Consider the following 12,579-nt stretch of genomic DNA (forward strand, 5'->3'; position numbering starts at 1 on the left):
ATTTTTTTACTTTTAGATGTGTGTATTGTTAGATATTACTGCACTGTTGGAGCTAGAAACACAAGCATTGCGCCTCACCCGCAATAACATCAGCTAAACATTGATATGCATCAATAAAAATGTATTTGATACTATTTCCATTGTACACTGTGGGTAGCCTACTGTCTCCATTGTACCCATAAACATTTTTATCCTCAACACGTTTCCAATATTTATTTTAAATATTGTTCCTCAACTATTTGTTTGCTTTCTACTGGAAGAATAGATAGCGCCTGTAAATAGTCCAGTTGAGCCAGGCAGCTTTCTCTGTCTCTCTCTCAGGCAGGAAGCAGCGTGGGCAGCCAGCCTCCCGGTGGCACCGCCTGCGTCACGGTTTTTCCAGTGACGCGTAGGCTGCGCTGCGGAGCAGTCTGTCTCAGACAAGGGAAAGGCTGCACGGACCGTGTGCTCTGCTACAATCGAGACAAAAGCGAGAGGTCTGTTCGAGGATAAAGTGCGATTGTGTCGCTTGGATTGTGACTATTCTACTATATTTTCACTAATGGCGATCTGATATGTGAAGTATTGGTGAGTAGCGGCGCTGTTGGTCATTTACCACCGTTCTGTGAAATTGATGTGTAAAAGCTTCGGGGGGGGGAGACAAGCCAAACAGTTAGGATGTTCTCTATGCTGTCACCATAGCAGAAACTGGCGCTAATCATTATGTTTATCATGTTCGATTGGTTACAATGTTGCAGAAGAGAAGGTAGACATTATAGACAAAGCTATGGTATTTAAATATGAGGATAATCGGGTCTATAATGAAGTGGTTCATTTAGTTGATGGTCGCATTTTTAGAAATCTGACGTTTTATCGCAGCTGTTGATGAAAACTAATTGACTACTTTAAACAAGTTTGTTGGTGTTTGGCCTTTAATAAACCTTGTGATTGGAGGTTGAGTGCAGGACAGGTGACAGAGCACGCCAGTGTTAATAAACCTTGTGATTGGAGCAGGTTGAGTGCAGGATTGTTGACAGTGAACATGTTAGACTATTATATTTAATAAAAATAAAAACATGTTTTATTTAACTGGGCAAGTCAGTTAAGAACAAATTCTGATTTACAATGACGGCCTACCCCAGCCAGACCTGGACGACGCTGTGCCAATTGTGCGCCGCCCTATGGGACTCTCAATCACAGCCAGATGTGATACAGTCTGGATTATTGTAGCCTAGTTGATTTTGTGGTTGTAATGGGTATTTCTAATATGGTGTGTTGTCTACAGTGTATTCAGTAGGCTAAATTGATTCCCTAGTTCGCCTCCAGTGGGGCTACGGCCACTACAGCTCGAGCTCTCACAGCTGATGTGTTGTCATAGCAATTATCATTAATCAGGAGGATTGATCGGCTCAACATGGGGAGGCTGGCCACAGATAATCAGACGTGATATCATGATTGACAGACATATCAGCAATTAGGCTGCGCTATTCAAATGAAATGGTCCGTGTGTTTATCGCCTTGTTATTGAAATAGGCATTGATTCATCATTGGAATATTCGATCATACGTGAATCGGGGGACATTCAGATGCCACTTGGCGCAAAGGAATCCGTTTTATTGTTCAATATTTGTCTGTCTGATAACCTGAATCAATTACAGCTTGTTAGTTAATAATATCTAAATGATTGGTTATTCTGCATTGGACCACACATGTAATGTTTAGAAGTGAAACAAAATATGCGTTTTCCTGTCTGGAAAACTATTTTCCCTGTTCTCAATGTCTTCTCCACAGAACAAAGTAACAGGATGTAATTTATAACCCAACCCTAGCCTGTGGTTGACCAATTATAATTCCTTGCAATAAAACTGGCACACTGGCCAAATACCAAGTATCCTGTTTCAGGCCCAATGTATAGACAATTTGAACCAATGAGAACTTGCCCCATGTAGCTATGCATCCCGTGTCTCTGACCCATTAATTCCCTATTACAGAAAAACAACCATTTCCATTGATCGTTAATTCCCTCTTGACCTTTAGTCCTCTGCGTTGTGTATTTTGAATATTCTTACACCAGCCAGCTAACGTTAGCTAGCTAACAGTACACTTTAACTTGAAATGAAATCAACTTTCTGACAAAATTAGAAACATGTCATGTCTAAAAATGTTTTCCAGCTAGACACTTCTCCGTCTCTGTCACGGATGCCATGGTTCCCCTTAGTTTGAAGATGTAATCCAGAGACGGGTGTTTTACAACAGCCTTCTGTGTGTTCCCTTTTGGACCCTGTCTGCATATCTGCAATCAAATGCCAGAATTCCTTAACTATCATACTCTAATTCCACTGATTTCAAACTCGGTCCTCCAGAAAGTGAAGAGCAACACCTTATGCAGTTATTTGTGATATCTTTCAGAACAACTGCGTTAGAAAAGATGACCGACACATACTGACCACTTCATGTTATAGACAGAAGCGCTCTACTTTGCAGACCAATCCAAACTCCTCTCTCGGCATGTCCAGCCCACTCATTATCTCAGCCAATTATGGCTAGCGGGAAGGTTACTGACTTGTTCCATGGCTAAACCAACTTGGCTCGTAATTTAGAAATTGTATTTACAGAAGGCAGACAAGTTTGTTATTAAGGCACATGAAAGTTCACATGTTCCAGAAGGCATTTCTGCCCCAAAATACGCATTTTGATTAATAAAAACAAAGTTTACGTTCAAATGTCTCTCCTGTGAAGTAGTAACGCATGACACACACCTTGTTTCCTGAAATTAGTCACATATTTCATATTTTTCACATTAATTGGTCTTTTAAACCAATCACATCAGATCTTTTCACATCAGATCTTTTCACATCAGATCTTTTTCAGAGCTGATCTGATTGTTCAAAATAATATCAGAATTGTTCTGCCTTTGTAAACAAGCCCTCGTGTTTTGAATGTGGCAGCTACAAAGTGAAATGTGTTCAGTATGTTGAAGCAGATGCTCTCATTCTCACGCTGCATTAGATTAGACCGACAGAAACGCTTCCACGGTGTGGGAGTCATCCTTTCTTTACACCTAGGTTGCCTCCCAGATGGAATGCAATGTTCCCTAAATAGTGCACTACTTTATACCAGGGCCCTATGGCACCATGTTCCCTATATAGTGCACTACTTTATACCAGGGCCCTATGGCACCATGTTCCCTATATAGTGCACTACTTTATACCAGGGCCCTATGGCACCATGTTCCCTATATAGTGCACTACTTTATACCAGGGCCCATGGAACTATGTAGGGCATAGGGTGCCATTTGGGACACATTCCTAGTCCACATGTCCATATCCTCTTGACCAACTAGCCTACACGGTGGGTGGTGCGGAAGGAGTCAAAAGATGTGAGACAGGTAGTATACAGATGATTTAGGGAAAGGGGGATAACCTAGTCAGTTGTACAACGGAATGCATTCAACTGAAATGTCTTCTGCATTTAACCCAACCCTTCTGAATCAGAGAGGTGCGGATGCTGCCATAATCGACATCCACATCTTCGGCGCCCGGTGAAGTGGGTTAACAGCCTTGCTCAGGGGCAGAACAACAGATGTTTTACCTTGTCAGCTCGGGGATTCGATCCAGCAACCTTTCGGTTACTGGCCCAACACTCTAACCACTTCATATGCTCTGCCGCGCACGTTTCACAACCACAGGAAAGAACTCGCACGCACACACACACACACACACACACACACACACACACACACACACACACACACACACAGAGGCTTCTGTCTCCAGGGAGTGGGCGTTAATAAGTGTTGATGAACAGAAGCTGTTGTCTGTTTTATCAAACACAGCAGATAGCATAACTAAACTGTGAGAACTAACAGTCTTTCTCTTCTGTTATAGTCTCCCTTAGCCTTCTCATCCCTGGGGTGAGTTTGGCTTCATGCAAATGTTTCAAAGCACAATGAAAATAGCACCTGCAGTTGCTATCTCAATCTATAAATATTATCAGTGACTTTAAATAGACATGTCGTGATGAAGCTTAGAGCAGAGGCTAGTATCGTCTGATTTTAGTAGCCATCATGGACACAGTAACATAAAGGGTTTGACTGGTCACCTCTTGGAAACAACTTTGCTCCATTGTGCTAAACAGATTCCAGGTCTGTCTCATGGATCCAATGTTCCCAAGTGTCCAGTAGGACACTACCTTGTCCACTGCGCTACAATGTCCAGTAGGCTGCACTACAATTTCCAGTAGGCTGCACTATCTTGTCCAGTAGGCTGCACTACGATGTCCAGTAGACTGCACTATCTTGTCCAGTAGGCTGCACTACGATGTCCAGTAGACTGCACTATCTTGTCCAGTAGGACACTACCTTGTCCACTGCACTATCTTGTCCAGTAGGCTGCACTACGATGTCCAGTAGACTGCACTATCTTGTCCAGTAGGCTGCACTACGATGTCCAGTAGACTGCACTATCTTGTCCAGTAGGACACTACCTTGTCCACTGCGCTACCTTGTCCAGTAGGCTGCACTACGATGTCCAGTAGGCTGCACTACCTTGTCCACTGCGCTACCTTGTCCACTACGCTACCTTGTCCAGTAGGCTGCACTACCTTGTCCACTGCACTACCCTGTCCTTGGGTTGTCTTTTAGAGCGGGTTGTGCGTTTATAAATGAACGGTGCAGTGGAGATACCTCCAGTATTTACCTGTCTGTGTTTTATGCCTCTCTTGACTCAGACTACAAAGTTGTGATTGTATAGACCAGGGGGTATTCAACTCTTACCCTTTGAGGTCCAGAGCTTGCTGGTTTTCTGTTCTACCTGATAATTGCACACACCTTGTGTCCCAGGTCTAAATCAGACCCTATTTTGAGGGGAACAATAAAGCTGAACCTATTGAAATGGTTGGCGCCTCCAGCTCCTACAAAAAATTCCAGGTTTCTACTTTTTCTAGTGTTTTTCAAAACATGTCTTACTCACTTTGTTTAGTGCACTACTTCATACACCTTGGTAGAGCTATTGTAATATGAAACGTTGGGTACTCACCGTCCACCCCAATTCCCGGAGACGGCGGAACAATAGTCTGGCTTTTTTGGTGAGGCGCCGGGTTGCCTGGGAGTCCTACCGAAGAGTAGGAAATGAAGACATCGACAGAGGCAGACATGGTGGGGGTCTTAGTGAGATTCAGACACCGGCTGACCCATCCTCCATTACCGAGCATACTACTCACCAATATTCAATAATTACAAAATGAACTTGACAAACTCAGAGCGAGGATCTGATTCTGCATTATAACTTGACAAACTCAGAGCGAGGATCTGATTCTGCATTATACTGTTTTTCTGAGACTTGGCTTTTCTCCGACATCCAAACAACCATCAGGTTTTACAGCTCGAGTGGATAGAAAACAGGTTCTCTCTGGCAAGAGGTCAGAGGGCTCTGCTTTATGACCAATAACAAGTGGTACGTGTCAAGCCCTGACCTTAGAGAGCCTTTTTATTTCTCTATTTGGTTAGGTCAGGGTGTGATTTGGGTGGGCATTCTAGTTTGTCTATTTCTTTGTTGGCCGGGTATGGTTCCCAATCAGAGGCAGCTGTCTATCGTTGTCTCTGATTGGGGGTTGTACTTAGGCAGCCCTTTTTCCCACCTTCAGTTGTGGGATCTTGTTTGTGTGTAGTTGCTTTCTGCACTGCATATAGCTTTACGTTCGTTTTTGTATTTTGTTGTTTTTCGGTGTCATTTTAATAAAAGGAAAAATGTACGCCTACCACTCTCCACCTTGGTCTCATTCTATCAACGAGCGTAACAGTACGACAGGGGAAACGTACATGAACTTGCGAAATTCTGCTCTCCCGACTTGCAATACTTGGTAATCAAATGTTACCCTTTTTACCTCCCGAGAAAGTTCTCAGGTATTGTCGCCATGGCTGTGTACATCCTGCCCCAAGCCGACACCAAAAATGCTCTCAAAGATCTTCATTGGACCCTGAACAAACTGGAGACCGCGTATCCGGAGCAGGCGTTCATTGTCATGGCGGAATTTAACAAAGGTAATTTGATAACCCTGCAAATCTGACCATTTTTCTCCTCCCTGCCTACAGACCAAGACTCGAGGGAGGTTCCGGTGGTCAGGTCTGTGTGTCTGACCAATCTCCAAAACTGTTTTGATCAAGGCCACTGGAATATGTTCCGGGTCTCCTCTAGGGATGACATCAATGAATACGCTGACTCGATTACCGGATTCATAAAAAAATTGTATGTGATACTGATGGTGTCTTTAAAAACCTACCTGAATCAAGAGGGCGTGTGGAAGTCATTCAAACGTGTTGACCCTCGCAAGGCTGGTGGCCCAGACAACATCTTTAGCTGCGCCCTCAGAGCATGTGCAGACCAGCTGGCTGTTGTTTTTTTTCATACATTTTCAATCTCTCTCTAGCTCAGGCCATTATCCCCACCTGCTTCAAGATGACCACTATTATCCCCATGCCCAAGAAAGGGAAATTAACTGAATGACTACTGACCCTTAGCGCTGCCTTCTGTCATCATGAAGTGCCTCGAGAGGCTAGTCAAAGACCACCTCTCCAATGTGTCTACCGTCCGATGAATCCAGCCGCTGCACTGTACACTGCCCTCACCCACCTGGACAAGAGGAATTCATATGTGAGGATGCTGTTCGACTACAGCTCAACCTTCAATACCAAAGTTTCCTCTAAGCTCACCGCAAAGCCCACGGCCCTGGGTCTGAACTCCCTATGCAACTGTGTCCTGGCCTTTCTGCCGGGCTGGCCCCAGGTGGGAAAGGTAGGCAACATGACCTCCTCCACATTGATCCTCAACGCGGGGGCCCCACAAGGGTGCGTCCTCTGTTCCCTCCTGTACTCCCTCTATACCCAGGACTGTGTGGCCTTGCACTGTTCCAATTCCATCATCAAGTTCGCTGATGACACGACAGTAGTAGATTACCAACGATGGTGAGACGCCCTACAGAGAGGATGTAGGCACTCAGACGGTGTGGTGCCAGGTAAACAACCTCGGCCTCAATGTCAGCAAAACAAAGGACTTCAAGAGGAACCAGGCTGGACACGCCGGCATCCTCATCAATGGGGCCACCGTAGAGAGGGTGAAAATACTTAGTTTCTTAGTGTACATGTCTCGGAGGACCTGAAATGGTCATACCACACAGACACCATGGTGAAGAAGGCACAACTGTTCAACTTCAGGAGGCTGAAGAAATTTGGCCTGTCCCAGAGGGCCCTCTGTGTTCTACAGGAGCACCATCTAGAGCATACTGTCGTGCTGCATCACAGCCTCCACCACCGCTGACAGCCTAAAGCCTCCTCAGGTGTGTCATGGCATGCAGGAATCTGAGGTTCCGTCCAGCAGCTCGGCCTCATGGGAGTTGTAGTTGTTAGCTGTGAAAGAGGAGACACAGTACTACAGCACACGTGTGTGTGGTCTTCTGTCAGTGACTCACCCTGCTGCCAGACGGGGTGATCTTCTGTTAGTGACTCACCCTGCTGCCAGACGGGGTGGTCTTCTGTCAGTGACTCACCCTGCTGCCAGACGGGGTGCTCTTCTGTTAGTGACTCACCCTGCTGCCAGGCGGGGTGGTCTTCTGTTAGTGACTCACCCTGCTGCCAGACGGGGTGGTCTTCTGTTAGTGACTCACCCTGCTGCCAGACGGGGTGCTCTTCTGTTAGTGACTCACCCTGCTGCCAGACGGGGTGCTCTTCTGTTAGTGACTCACCCTGCTGCCAGACGGGGTGGTCTTCTGTTAGTGACTCACCCTGCTGCCAGACGGGGTGGTCTTCTGTTAGTGACTCACCCTGCTGCCAGACGGGGTGGTCTTCTGCTAGTGACTCACTCTGCTGCCAGACAGACATTCCTGTGGCTTCTATGACAGCACATTATTTGTTTGTTGAAAAGACTCCTCCTCCCTATTCTCTCTCCTTTTTAGGAGGAATATGTGTGTGTGCAGGACACAGCTCAGGGGTGGAGGTAGGGGAACAGTATGTCTTTCTGGAAGCAGGGTTTGCGTTAGGAGTGAAAAAAACAGCCAGACTCTTGAGAGGACAAGAGTTATCTATACTGCCCCAGCAGGTGGATTTGTTCTCAGTCATCATGGTGAGATCATGTTGTTCCTGCTATGAATTCAACCAAAATAATCCTTAACGGTTGGGACTGTCTAATCCTTAGCGGTTGGGACTGTCTAATCCTTAGCGGCTGGGACGGTCTAATCCTTAGCGGCTGGGACGGTCTAATCCTTAGCGGCTGGGACGGTCTAATCCTTAGCGGCTGGGACTGTCTAATCCTTAGCGGCTGGGACTGTCTAATCCTTAGCGGCTGGGACTGTCTAATCCTTAGCGGCTGGGACTGTCTAATCCTTAGCGGCTGGGACTGTCTAATCCTTAGCGGCTGGGACTGTCTAATCCTTAGCGGCTGGGACTGTCTAATCCTTAGCGGCTGGGACTGTCTAATCCTTAGCGGCTGGGACTGTCTAATCCTTAGCGGCTGGGACTGTCTAATCCTTAGCGGCTGGGACTGTCTAATCCTTAGCGGCTGGGACTGTCTAATCCTTAGCGGCTGGGACGGTCTAATCCTTAGCGGCTGGGACGGTCTAATCCTTAGCGGCTGGGACTGTCATTGGGTTACGCCAGCAGCATATCACCCTGCATCCCACTGCTGGCTTGCCTCTGAAGGTGAGCCGGGTTGGTCCCTGGATGGGAGGCCAGATGCTGCTGGAAGTGGTATTGGAGGCCCTCTGGTCCCCCAAAAATATCCCAATGCCCCAGGGCAGTGACTCGGGATGTTGCCCTGTGTAGGGTGCCGTCTTTCGGATGGAACCTTAAACAGGTGTCTTGACTCTCTGTGGTCTTTAAAAATCCCATGCCACTTATCGTAATAGTAGGGGTGTATAACCCTGGTGTCCTGGCTAAATTCCCAATCTGGCCCTCATACCATCACAGCCACCTAATCATCCCCAGCGTCCAATTGACTCATTCCTTTCCCCTGTAACTATTTCCCGGTTTGTTGCTGTAAATTAAAATGTGTTCTCAGTCAACTGACCTGGTAAAATAAGGGTACATGTTCCCTCTCTCTGCCACTTGATAGAGCCTTGAGCGAGAGGTGTGTGTGTGTGTACCTCGAGTGGGATAACACACACTCTCCATTACTGTGTTTTAGAACCCTTGACTCACTGTGTGTGCCGGCCTGTCAGTTTATGACTCAGCCCTTATCCATTTTAGTGTAGTTGTGACAGACACTGCCAGCAGCGTGGCACAGCTCCAAGATATCAGCTGGATGGAGCATGTTAGTCTGTATAGACACACTCACACACTGCCCTGTGTTATCAGTTGCTGAGGACATGCTGGCCAGACCAGCAGGCAGTAGAGTGGAGGGGCAAAGTGCACTTTGCCTGGACTCGTACTACCGTTCTGTCTATGTGACTGGACTCGTACTACCGTCCTGTTCTGTCTATGTGACTGGACTCGTACTACCGTCCTGTTCTGTCTATGTGACTGGACTCGTACTACCGTCCTGTTCTGTCTATGTGACTGGACTCGTACTACCGTCCCGTTCTGTCTATGTGACTGGACTCGTACTACCGTCCTGTTCTGTCTGTGTGACTGGACTCGTACTACCGTCCTGTTCTGTCTGTGACTGGACTCGTACTACCGTCCTGTTCTGTCTGTGACTGGACTCGTACTACCGTCCTGTTCTGTCTGTGACTGGACTCGTACTACCGTCCTGTTCTGTCTATGTGACTGGACTCGTACTACCGTCCTGTTCTGTCTATGTGACTGGACTCGTACTACCGTACTGTTCTGTCTATGTGACTGGACTCGTACTACCGTCCTGTTCTGTCTATGTGACTGGACTCGTACTACCGTCCTGTTCTGTCTATGTGACTGGACTCGTACTACCGTCCCGTTCTGTCTATGTGACTGGACTCGTACTACCGTCCCGTTCTGTCTATGTGACTGGACTCGTACTACCGTCCCGTTCTGTCTATGTGACTGGACTCGTACTACCGTCCCGTTCTGTCTATGTGACTGGACTCGTACTACCGTCCCGTTCTGTCTATGTGACTGGACTCGTACTACCGTCCTGTTCTGTCTATGTGACTGGACTCGTACTACCGTACCTGTTCTGTCTATGTGACTGGACTCGTACTACCGTCCTGTTCTGTCTATGTGACTGGACTCGTACTACCGTCCTGTTCTGTCTATGTGACTGGACTCGTACTACCGTCCTGTTCTGTCTATGTGACTGGACTCGTACTACCGTCCTGTTCTGTCTATGTGACTGGACTCGTACTACCGTCCTGTTCTGTCTATGTGACTGGACTCGTACTACCGTCCTGTTCTGTCTGTGACTGGACTCGTACTACCGTCCTGTTCTGTCTGTGACTGGACTCGTACTACCGTCCTGTTCTGTCTGTGACTGGACTCGTACTACCGTCCTGTTCTGTCTGTGACTGGACTCGTACTACCGTCCTGTTCTGTCTATGTGACTGGACTCGTACTACCGTCCTGTTCTGTCTATGATTGGACTCGTACTACCGTCCCGTTCTGTCTATGTGACTGGACTCGTACTACCGTCCCGTTCTGTCTGTGTGACTGGACTCGTACTACCGTCCTGTTCTGTCTATGTGACTGGACTCGTACTACCGTCCTGTTCTGTCTATGTGACTGGACTCGTACTACCGTCCCGTTCTGTCTGTGTGAATGGACTCGTACTACCGTCCCGTTCTGTCTGTGTGACTGGACTCGTACTACCGTCCCGTTCTGTCTATGTGACTGGACTCGTACTACCGTCCCGTTCTGTCTGTGTGACTGGACTCGTACTACCGTCCTGTTCTGTCTATGTGACTGGACTCGTACTACCGTCCTGTTCTGTCTATGTGACTGGACTCGTACTACCGTCCTGTCTATGTGACTGGACTCGTACTACCGTTCTGTCTATGTGACTGGACTCGTACTACCGTCCTGTTCTGTCTATGTGACTGGACTCGTACTACCGTCCTGTTCTGTCTATGTGACTGGACTCGTACTACCGTCCCGTTCTGTCTGTGTGACTGGACTCGTACTACCGTCCCGTTCTGTCTGTGTGACTGGACTCGTACTACCGTCCCGTTCTGTCTATGTGACTGGACTCGTACTACCGTCCTGTTCTGTCTGTGACTGGACTCGTACTACCGTCCTGTTCTGTCTGTGACTGGACTCGTACTACCGTCCTGTTCTGTCTGTGACTGGACTCGTACTACCGTCCTGTTCTGTCTATGTGACTGGACTCGTACTACCGTCCTGTTCTGTCTATGTGACTGGACTCGTACTACCGTCCTGTTCTGTCTATGTGACTGGACTCGTACTACCGTCCCGTTCTGTCTATGTGACTGGACTCGTACTACCGTCCCGTTCTGTCTATGTGACTGGACTCGTACTACCGTCCCGTTCTGTCTATGTGACTGGACTCGTACTACCGTCCTGTTCTGTCTGTGACTGGACTCGTACTACCGTCCTGTTCTGTCTGTGACTGGACTCGTACTACCGTCCTGTTCTGTCTATGTGACTGGACTCGTACTACCGTCCTGTTCTGTCTATGTGACTGGACTCGTACTACCGTCCTGTTCTGTCTATGTGACTGGACTCGTACTACCGTCCTGTTCTGTCTATGTGACTGGACTCGTACTACCGTCCTGTTCTGTCTGTGACTGGACTCGTACTACCGTCCTGTTCTGTCTGTGACTGGACTCGTACTACCGTCCTGTTCTGTCTGTGACTGGACTCGTACTACCGTCCTGTTCTGTCTGTGATTGGACTCGTACTACCGTCCTGTTCTGTCTATGTGACTGGACTCGTACTACCGTCCCGTTCTGTCTGTATGACTGGACTCGTACTACCGTCCTGTTCTGTCTATGTGACTGGACTCGTACTACCGTCCTGTTCTGTCTATGTGACTGGACTCGTACTACCGTTCTGTCTATGTGACTGGACTCGTACTACCGTCCCGTTCTGTCTATGTGACTGGACTCGTACTACCGTCCCGTTCTGTCTGTGTGACTGGACTCGTACTACCGTCCCGTTCTGTCTGTGTGACTGGACTCGTACTACCGTCCCGTTCTGTCTATGTGACTGGACTCGTACTACCGTCCTGTTCTGTCTGTGACTGGACTCGTACTACCGTCCTGTTCTGTCTGTGACTGGACTCGTACTACCGTCCTGTTCTGTCTGTGACTGGACTCGTACTACCGTCCTGTTCTGTCTGTGACTGGACTCGTACTACCGTCCTGTTCTGTCTGTGACTGGACTCGTACTACCGTCCTGTTCTGTCTGTGACTGGACTCGTACTACCGTCCTGTTCTGTCTATGTGACTGGACTCGTACTACCGTCCTGTTCTGTCTGTGATTGGACTCGTACTACCGTCCCGTTCTGTCTATGTGACTGGACTCGTACTACCGTCCCGTTCTGTCTGTATGACTGGACTCGTACTACCGTCCTGTTCTGTCTATGTGACTGGACTCGTACTACCGTCCTGTTCTGTCTATGTGACTGGACTCGTACTACCGTCCTTTTCTGTCTATGTGACTGGACTCGTACTACCGTTCTG

General features: G+C 47.8%; 1 pseudogene; it reads left to right on the forward strand.

The window, feature by feature from the left end:
- Window positions 1–312: 312 nt before the first annotated feature.
- The window catches only part of LOC139583226 (cysteine/serine-rich nuclear protein 2-like), a 40,651-nt pseudogene continuing 28,384 nt past the window's right edge, over window positions 313–12,579 (forward strand).

The sequence above is a fragment of the Salvelinus alpinus genome, chromosome 8 (assembly GCF_045679555.1).
Source record: "Salvelinus alpinus chromosome 8, SLU_Salpinus.1, whole genome shotgun sequence".
NCBI classification, from domain to species: Eukaryota; Metazoa; Chordata; class Actinopteri; order Salmoniformes; family Salmonidae; genus Salvelinus; species Salvelinus alpinus.